Here is a 10,343-nt window from a genome sequence, read left to right on the forward strand (position 1 = left end):
TTAGTCGCTCAGTCGTGTCCGACTCTGCAAAACCATGGGCTGTAGCCCACCAGGCTCCTCTGTCCGTGGAATTCTCCAGGCAAGAATACTGGAGTGGGTAGCTATTCCCTTCTCCAGGGGGTCTTCCCGACCCAGGGATCAAACCCAGGTCTCCCACGTTGTGCACAGATTCTTTACTGTCTGAGCCATCAGGGAAGCCCCAAGAACACTGCTGTGGGTAGCGCTACATAGATGTCACCAAATTGGGGGTAGCAAGCCTGCTCCACAGCTTGCCCACGCCATCTTCATTACTTCCTTGGAAGAAAGTGGACCTGCAACAATGCTGAGCTATCAGGAGCTGTGGATTTAGGCACAGGTGTTGCGTTGGCTGTCTTTAGGGTCATATGACCATCTGGGCTGAAGTGGAAAAAATCTTTTAAAGATGTATTGAGGGTCTGACATAGAGATTGACATCTATTTTCTCATACAAAGGAAAAGAATTGAGCACATTACCATTAGTTCAAGGTAGCACCCTCTGTTCCCCATTTGAAAGAATAAAAATGGTTGTTGAAATATCTATAAAATGTAGCAAAAGAAGTAAAATTTTGTAAAAAATAAAAGATAAAATAGTTAAAATTAACTTGTCACTCACTAAAGACCAACAAAACTCTGAGAACATTTAAATTATTTTATATCCTGTAATACTGGATACTGTTACAGTATCACAGGCTTCTCTGGTGGCTCAGCTGGTAAAGAATCTGCCTGCAATGAGGGAGACCTGGGTTCAATCCCTGGGTTAGGAAGATTCCCCTGGAGAAGGGATAGGCTAACCCACTCCAGTATACTGGCCTGGACTGTATAGTCCATGGGGTTGCAAAAAGTCGGACATGACTGAGTGACTCTCACTTTAACACTTGATACATAAAATATATAACACACATGTTATAAAACAACTATATTCTTAAAATGTTTTTATAACATATATGTAATATATGTGTAATAAATTAAACACCAGGAACTCACCACCAGTTTGAAAACTAGTACATTAAAAATGTACTAGTGAAAGAACTGTTTACAAAGATGTAGGCAAGGTAGGCCTATGTTCAGAAAACGTATGTTGATTAATAACAGCATGCAAGGCTCTCTCTGTCTTAGTTCTGCTTCCCTTTATATAATAGTTCAATTACCAAGTGCTACATGAAACTCTGAGAAGATAAATTGGAGACTAAAGATATTAATAACAATGTGGTCTGAATCAGTTCCTCCTCTAGAACACAGACTATTTAGATGCTTTATTGGCAAAGACAAATATAATTGTGCATTAAACAACTGTCATGCTCTGACTTCTAACTTCCCTAAGCAATATTTATGGAATTGCTTTGCTCCAAACCTGACCAAAAGCTACCAGCTGCCTTGAATAATATTCTCTAAGATAGCGTTGGCCAATAGAGCTTTCTGCGGTGACGGAAATGTCCTAGGGGGCTTTCAACAGCCAGTTTACAGGCGAAGACCAGGAAAACAAGCAGCAGATGGGAATGAAGACAGGGATGGATATTGAGGAAGGCAGATATGCTTGGTCTCTATGTAGCTATATAGTGAAGTGTGTCCCAATAAATGAAAGAACGCCAAATCCGGTGGTATTTGTGGGTTTCGCGATCTCCCCTCCCCACTCCCTGTGCTGCCTCCAATGACACTATTAATACTTTGTCACTTCAAGCAGTTTTAAGCCCCTTTTCCTTATCCTGTTTACTCTGTTGTGAAGGTCTTTATCCCCACTTTGCTACCAGTCTCCTCATCCTTGAGGGGTTCGTCTCAGATACAGCCTTCCCTCATCACAAGCATCGGTTCCCTGTGTTCCCAAGCTGTGTGGTTATAATTCTTCCATCTTCTTATTGTTGATTGTGTGGGAGATATCCCATTATACTCTCACCCGCCTTGGGGAACTTGCTTATTCATTGCTGCATAGCTTTTTTTTCCATCTCTGGGCATGACAGGCACCATAGTAGGTTCTTTTAAAAATGTCTGTTGATGTCAGTGAGGGCACTCCACTTCTGCGATGGAAGTGAAGAATTCCACTGGCAGTTGTAAAGCTAGAGATCCAGCAGTGTCAAATGACAAACACCAAAGGTATCAGAGTAAAACTTCACTTGTCTTTATATATTCCTTCCTGTCATGTATTTCCAGCAGATCTAGGGTGTGTTTTAACAAGAAAGCTGATTAGCTATAGGCAAGACTAAATAGGCTTGGAAAAGAAGAGTCATTTGACGACTTTTATCTTCCAAGGATTACATTACCTTTCTTTGTAGTTTTCAGTGAGAACAAGTAAAACAAAAGAAAAAATTAATTGCCTGCAAATTCAACTTGTTCAGAGGGACTTACAAGTGGGTGCAAATTCATTTAACACAAGCAGAAGCTTTAAGTATCCAAAGACACAAGTTAAAAGAGTGAACGGTGGCTTCTGGGAGGTCAATGCGAATTTGTTCCAAAGTCTGGGGCTGACAGTTGTGGTCAGGCTCTCTGTCCTTGGCCCAAGACTATCCTTTGTTAGTGTCCTTTGAAGGCACCTCAATGATGCTTGGGAGATCCATCAGATCTCCACCCAGGCTGGGCCACTAATTAGCTGGGGTGCCTAGGGGCTCACTGAGTAGTAATAATCATTAATGTTTACTAAGCATTTATTTGTTCCAGGTGCTGCTCTAAGCCTTTCATACGTGGGAACCCATTTAACTGTCCTGACAATCCTTTGTCATAGGACTTAGGTATTATTATAATCATCCCCATTTTGTAGCTGAGAAACTGCAGCCCAGAGAGAACAAATACCTTACCTAAGGTCTCACAGCTTGTTTCTGGTTGTGCAGGACTGAGACTCAAGCCATTTGTCTAGAGTTTGCATAGGTCAGAACAGTGCTGGTCTGATCTCTCAATGGGGCCGGAGGGGTATGCATTGGCCAGCGTGTTCTTTTGGATGGTGTTCTGGAGGAAGTTGAAAGTGAAAGTCGCTTAGTCATGTCTGACTCTTTGCCACCACATGGACTATACAGTCCATGGAATTCTCTAGGTTAGAATACTAGAGTGAGTAGCCTCTCCCTTCTCCAGCAGATCTTCCCGACGCAGGAATTGAAATTGGGTCTCCTGCATTGCAGGTGGATTCTTTACCAGCTGAGCTGCCAGGGAAGCCCTTTGTGTCCTCTCCAAAATTCATGTTTTGAAGTCCCAGTACCCCCAGTGCCTCAGAATTTGATTGGGTTTGGTCAATAAAGTCTTTAAAGAGGTAATTAAGTTAAAATGAGGTCATTAAAGTGGGTCCTAATCCAATGTCCTCGTCAGAAGAAGAAATTTGGACACAGACATGTATAGAGGGAAGGTGGCCTTAAAAGAAACCAACCCTACCAACATCTTGGGCTTAGACTTCTAGTTTCCAGACTGTGAGAAGATAAATTTCTGTTGTTTAACTCACCCAGTCTGTTGAGCTTTTTATGGTAGCCTGAGCAAAGAATACAGATGGTCAGAGGTGGTCAGTGCTGTGCCCGTCTTTATTTTCCTAAACAGTATTTCTAAGGAGCAACGCTGGGCATCCCTGTCCAGATGGTCTAGGCTGAGGGTCAGGGATTCCTGTGGTTGTGTTCCCTTTGTTTGGTGGCTACTGCTCATCAGAACCCTCTGCCCTTCCAGTCTGCAGCCCACTGACTTCTGGCCATTATTGGATTTATGTGCTGTGCTCTTGCTTCAGTCGTGTCCAGCTCTTTGCCACCCCATGGACCGTAACCTGCCAGGCTCCTCTTCATGGGATTTTCCCAGCAACAGTACTGGAGTAGGGTGCCATGCCCTCCTCCAGGGGATCTTCCCAACCCAGGGATCAAATCCTCAACTCTTGCATCTCCTGCATTGCAGGTGAATTCTTTTACCACCAAGCCACTGGGAAAGCCCCTGTTAGAGGCCCTCGTTAAGTCCTCATCAAGTGCGACATAGTAAACTGCAGTGAGCTTTCTGAGAAAGACATTTTGCTGAAGGTCTTTGGGTCTTCCCTAACACAGGGCTCCATGGAAGCTGAACCCAAAGGCAAGTGGTTGAAATTTACACAGAACCCCTCCTCCCTTACTTCCTGACACAGAGCAGCCCAAGGAGAAGAAAGCTCTTATATCATCCTGATAGAGGTTGTATCCTAAATACTGAAGACTTCCCCCTACCCTCCAAGCTCATTAGACTATATGGAAGATTAGAGAATCCAATTAAAACAAGGTCTCAAATGGCATTCTCTTAATGTGTCTGAGCTTGGTATCAGGTAGGCCGGAGGAGATTGGATCTAAACTCTATTCTGTTTGCATTTTTATGCAGACATCTCTACTTTGTTTCACGGACCAAAATATTTTTTTAATAGGCTTCCAGCATGGAAAATTATGTGCCATTAAAATGGAGGTGATTTCTAGTCTCATTGTCTCATGTTGGCCTGTGGGGGAAAAATGGCCATATGTATGTGTGCACGCACACAAACACATGTACACACACACACAGAGTAAATGGAATTCCAATTAAATATCTTTTAAAACCACACAGTTTTTTAAAACCCATCCCTAGTTCTGGTTCCAGAGCACGATTGTTTGGCTTCATCACTTGAAAGCCAGTTTCAGGGTGTTTACAAGGCGTTACTGGCGTGTGTTAAAGGCTGACACTTCTCTCAGTCAATCAAACAAGTATTCAATGCCTGCTGTGCTGAGGCAGATGCAGAGAAGCTGAAGGTAAGACTGCCCGCGCACCTACCCAGAAGTTAGCTGACAGGAATCACTGACTTGAAATAAGGGTTGCTCGATGCTAACCTGTGGGATCCCAACCACGGACGAATGCGGCCATAGAGACGGCGAGTGAGTAGTCGGAATGAAGGGCATTTGGGAGGGTCTGCTCTGCTTGCAGCAGCTCCCCTCTTTCTGGGAACCACACCTTCTATCCATAGGATCACAGCGGGGCTCTGCAGGGTACCTGGAACCCCTGCGCTGGCCCTTGCTGTAACAAGGGTAGATGCCTGAGCCAAGGTGACTTTTCTCTAGAAAGTTTGTGGAATTGATCCTGAGACTGTGAACTTGGGGCTGTCTTCTTCTTTTCTGTGTGCTTTTAAAATGTTTAATGTTTACTTTTACATTACTTTTTCATACCAGTGCTATGGAATTTTCAGTGGTAATTTACTTTGTTTATGTTATTACTTGAAATCCTACTGCATAGAGGCAATTACTTTAAAATATTTTCTTGATATTATAAAGTCTAGTTGTAGCTATATGTCTAGATAATTCTATGTGGCTAGATATAGTGACCCAGGCAGCCACCTACCTGCTATCTAGCTATCTAGTTAGTCAACTCTACTTACATTATGTTTTCTTAAGAAAAATGAGGTCATATGGTACTTATGGTTTTGTAAACTTGTTTCCCTTTGCATCACAGCATTAACATTTTTTTTTTTTACGTTGTAAAAGTATTCTACTATAGCAATATTTTTAATGACTGCCTCGTGTTCCATTGTGTGGCTATACCATTAGCTATTTCTCCAGTTTCAATTATAAATAATATTTGTTAAGCATCCTTATAAGGCTTCCCTGATGGCTCAGTGGTAAAGAATCTGCCAGTCCATTCAGGAGATCCAGGTTTGATCCCTGGGTCAGGAAGATACCCTGAAGAAGGAAACGGCAACCATTCCAGTTTCCTCGCCTGAGCAATCTCATGGACAGAGGAGCCTGGTGGGCTATGGTCCATGGGGTCACAAAAGAATCGGACATGACTTAGTGGCTAAATAACAACAACAATGTACAACACTGTACTTGGCAAATAGAAAACATCCAATAAATGTTCAGTTTTCTAGAGGAGACAAAAGGGTGAAGTAATCAAGAGCATGGTTTTAGAACGTAAGTATCTGAATTAAAGTTCTATTTGCAGTGCTGTCTAGTTTTGCGACTCTGTGTAGGTTATTTAAGCTCTCTATGCCTTGCTGTTGCAGCTAAGTTGCTTCAGTCATGTCCAATTCTTTGTGATCCTATGGACCGTAACCCTCCAGACTTTTCTGTCCATGGGATTCTCCAGGCAAGAATACTGGAGTGAGTTACCATTCCCTCCTCCAGGGGATCTTCCTAACCCAGGGATAGAACTTGCATCTCTTAGGTCTCCTGCATTGGCAAGTGAGTTCTTTACCACTAGTGCCATGTGGGAAGCCCCTCTCGATGCCTTATCTATTCCCTTATCAGAAAATATTAATAATAAAACATAGGGGATAATAACAGTAACTTCCTCATATGCTTGTTGAGAAGATTAAATGAATGAATTCATATAAAATAATTAGGAAAGAATCTGGTTCATAGCAAATACTCAAAAAACCCCCTTAGCTTTTGGCATTTTGTTTCATTTTTGCCAATTCATATATTTAAAATACTTAATTTGCATTTATTTGATTATTAGTAAATTTAAATGGTTTTAAAATTATGCATATTACCCCCATACTTCTTTTGCAAAATGCCTGTTCCTGTTCATTGACCATTTTTCTATTGGGATGTTTATTTGATTTTGAATTTGTAAGAACTCTTTCTGTATAATATTTTTAAAACTTGTAACTGGTGCAAATATGTCTTGATTTACTTTTTGCCTTTTATTTTTCTAGCCTGCTAAGGAAGTGAGAGAAGGCATGACTCAATAGAAAAAGACAAAGAACTCATTCACATGCAGCATTTCCCTCATGGAAATGACAATTTAGTAGAGAACATGAGTCATATACAAACGGAAATATAACAAGTATGAGAAGTGACAGAATAAACAGTAAATAAGTGGTAATAGTAATGGTAAGAACTGTCTTCTTTGCAAGTAGCTTGTTCTATTGTGCTGTTCAGATGAGCTATTTTTCCATCTGGAGTTGGTGAGTAATATTCACCATTGAAGTGTTTGTTATGAAGTTATATTTACTCTTGAAGTCCTGTACCCTCGAAGTTTGGATTAGAAGATGATTTGTAACTGTGAGGCCATCCAGGAGAGTATTTGCTATAATCTGGGAAGAACTAGATTAAGATGTAACATTGGAGCCTAAATGGCAAGGGAGTCTGGAAAATGTAGTTCCCAGTCTTCTAGCCCTGTGATATATGTGAGTGTAAGAACGAGGGGTGCTGACAGAGAGTCTGGCACAGCTGCTGTTTTGCATATGGTGGTGAGGAAGGAGGAAGTGTGTGCTGTAATGCCTCCAGATTCTGTTCACATCTTTCTGTCCCACTGCTGCTGCTGCTAAGTCACTTCAGTCGTGTCCGACTCTGTGCGACCCCATAGATGGCAGCCCACCAGGCTTCCCCGTCCCTGGGATTCTCCAGGCAAGAACACTGGAGTGGGTTGCCATTTCCTTCTCCAATGCGTGAAAGTGAAAAGTGAAAGTGAAGTCGCTCAGTCGTGTCCGACCCTCAGCGACCCCATGGGCTGCAGCCCTCCAGGCTCCTCCGTCCCTGGGATTCTCCAGGCAGGAGCACTGGAGTGGGGTGCCATCGCCTTCTCCGGCTGTCCCACTAGTGTATGACATTATTCTTTACTGTCATCTTTGAAATGATCACTTTAAGGATTTCTCTTTCTTCAATCTTGAACTACCAAAATCTACTTCCGACTCTGCATAAAGTGCAATTATTTCTAAAATATAAACCTAACCATTCGTATTACAAATGACATTATTCAAGCTCCATAGAATGGCATCAAGATGATGCATATCCCAGCCCTGCCAGCCTCTTCCCACCTCATCTCTCCCACTGCCCCTCTGATTTCCTCACCTCTATCTGTTCTAAGTCACTTCAAAATTGCCAAGCAAACCAGGCACTTTCTTATGTCATATACCTGATTCCTCCAGCTTTGATTGTTCTCTACCTCAACTCTTTGCCAACTTGTAGTTGTCTTTTCTATCCTACTAAATCATTTTACTTTCTTATCTTCTTTCCAACTAGGAGTGGCCATGGGCTACTGTTCTAAACAATGAGTTCGCGGCAGAAGTCCCGGCAAATGGCACCCATTCCCAAATAAAAGGTAAAACGTACCCAGAGAGTCTTTGTCCTTTCAAAGTCATCCATTTCTTCTGTCTAGAAAGTAGAAAAGAGATCTGGAAACACAGCTGCCATCTTGCAACAATGAGGTGAGAGTCTGAAAGTGAAAGACATGTTGAAGACGATGAGGCAGAGAGATAGGAAGATCCTGGGTCTTTGATGACACTGTTGAGTTGTCATGCAACCCTGGACTTGCCTCTCCTGAGCTTTTAACTAAACTTGAGAGATAAACTCTATCTGTGCAAGTTATCAATAATCTTTCTTTGCTTTAGAATGTATTCCCAACTGCCCCAGATCAACCTCAGGTGTCACCCTTTCTAGGAATATCCCCCATCTGTTATCCCACATAACTCTGCACTTATTCCTTGTCTAGAATTTATCTCTTTCTTCACTTATCTGTTTTTTTCCCTGGAATTTGAACTTCTTAAGAGTGGAAGTTACCCCATTTCTCTTTCTTTCTCCAGCATTAAACACACTTTCTGCTTCACAGTATTCAGTAATGACTCCCGACTATACATAAGGCCCTACTGGAGGTTCTCACTCAACATGAGGAGACCGTATTGTTTGTGGACATAGTGCAAGGAGCTAGAGGAGGGAGGGAGAGGTTGGAGATAGGGTAAGGAAATTGGACTGCAGATAAAATGAGCTGCTGGAGGCGGTGAGCGTGGATGGTGTCAAGAGCAGGTGTAAGTATTAGTCTTGGCAAAGAAGCAGGACACTTCTCAGATACAAAAGCAGAGGAAATGCTGGAGACATTTTAAGGCAAGGCTGGGAAGCTGAAGAAATTAAATTATTATGGTCTTCCCAGTACAAGTAAAATTATCTATAAAATTGAGGTGGCACATTTTGAATGGAGGCTAAAAGAAAGAGGAGACTGTTTGCTATGAGAAATACAACTCATGGGGAGAGAGAGCTTGGAGCTAAATGAATTCTCAGCAGAACCGAGGGCTCTGGTGGAATTGGTAGTGGACATTTGATTACTTTCTCTGGAGAAGGGAATGGCTACCCACTCCAGTAGTCTTGCCTGGAGAATTCCATGGACAGAGGAGCCTGGTGGGCTACAGTCCACATGATTGCAGGTAGTTGGACATGACTAAGTGACTAATACACACACACATTTGATTATTTTATACTGAAAAGGCTCAGGGTCATTTTGTTACCCCATCCTTCCTTTTCATGTTGCCAATATAGACTTTCTAGAGAATATCTTGGAAACAGAAGGATTATTGGCTGTGGAAGAATTATATTTGGATGGTAAATGGAGTTCTAAATGTAAGTGAGCAAACCTTTAAAGTGACCACTTATCTGATATGGCTGAGTGAACCTGAGAGGGGATGATGGACTGGGAAGCTAATATAGGTGAGGAAATGGAGATCACAAGCATCTAGAGAGGTGGAGCAAAGCATCAGGACAGGGGACTTATAGACATGATATGATGCTTTGCAGATTTTGGCAGGAATCTCTATTTCTGCAGGTTCTGTGTTAATCAGAGATATGTGCTTGATCACTAGCTTTGTAGAGACACTCAGAAACTAAGAAATGAAAAGAATTGTTAATAAGGGTTTGGAAACCTTGAAGATGATGGCAGGGGATATCATAGAGGAAGGTAGGCTGTGATGAAGTCAAGAGGACAGGTGTAGGCTGACAGTCTTGACATCATCTGTTGAGGAAAGGAGGGAAAGACTGAATCAGAAAGGAGAATGGTAACTTCAGGTGCCTGTCTATGTCTGGTCATGAGAAGAAGTCCATTCACCAAAGAAAGTTGGGAGAAAAGTAGAGTTAGAAGCAAATATCTCAATCACGAGAACCTGAGCACGGACCGCTTTAAATCCTGACTCCTGTAAATGCCAACTAGGAATTCGACCTCAACCTCAATTTTCTCATTTAAAAAATGGGGATAGTGGCTTTGGGCTCATACCATAAGTCAAAAAGCTATCATGAGAATTCTATATAAATATATAATTTAGGATTCTATATTCTAAAGCTATATGAGAAAAAATATAAAAGGGCCCAGTATGTAATAGATGTTCAATAGTGATTCTACTATGATTGTTTTTTATTTAGGGGAATTTATAACAGAACAATGATTCTAAAGAGATGAAAGCAGAAACGTGTGGATTGATGTGAGTTCAGTGGACTCTGGCCCACCTGGGCGCATTTGTCAACACAGGCAGAAGGATTGGGGGAAGGAGGTATGGTCTCTGTGACAACTGCCAGTTGCAGGATTTGGGAGGCTGGAAAGGGAGATCCCAGCAGAAGAAAGAACAACCACTGTGGCAGCTCTTGGAGACACTGGGAAGGGAAGGTGGTGGGCACCAGGCTGCT

The 10,343-nt window shown here is 42.2% G+C and overlaps 1 long non-coding RNA gene across 1 annotated transcript in view; it reads left to right on the forward strand.

The window, feature by feature from the left end:
- The first annotated feature begins 4,879 nt into the window (after positions 1-4,879).
- The window catches only part of LOC129627985 (uncharacterized), a 32,560-nt gene continuing 27,096 nt past the window's right edge, over positions 4,880-10,343 (forward strand). The window contains exons 1-2 of the long non-coding RNA XR_008702680.1: positions 4,880-5,006; positions 7,923-8,001. This is a non-coding gene — a long non-coding RNA (uncharacterized LOC129627985). The remainder of the gene's footprint in view (positions 5,007-7,922; positions 8,002-10,343) is intronic.

Source organism: Bubalus kerabau, chromosome 15, assembly GCF_029407905.1.
Source record: "Bubalus kerabau isolate K-KA32 ecotype Philippines breed swamp buffalo chromosome 15, PCC_UOA_SB_1v2, whole genome shotgun sequence".
NCBI classification, from domain to species: domain Eukaryota; kingdom Metazoa; phylum Chordata; class Mammalia; order Artiodactyla; family Bovidae; genus Bubalus; species Bubalus kerabau.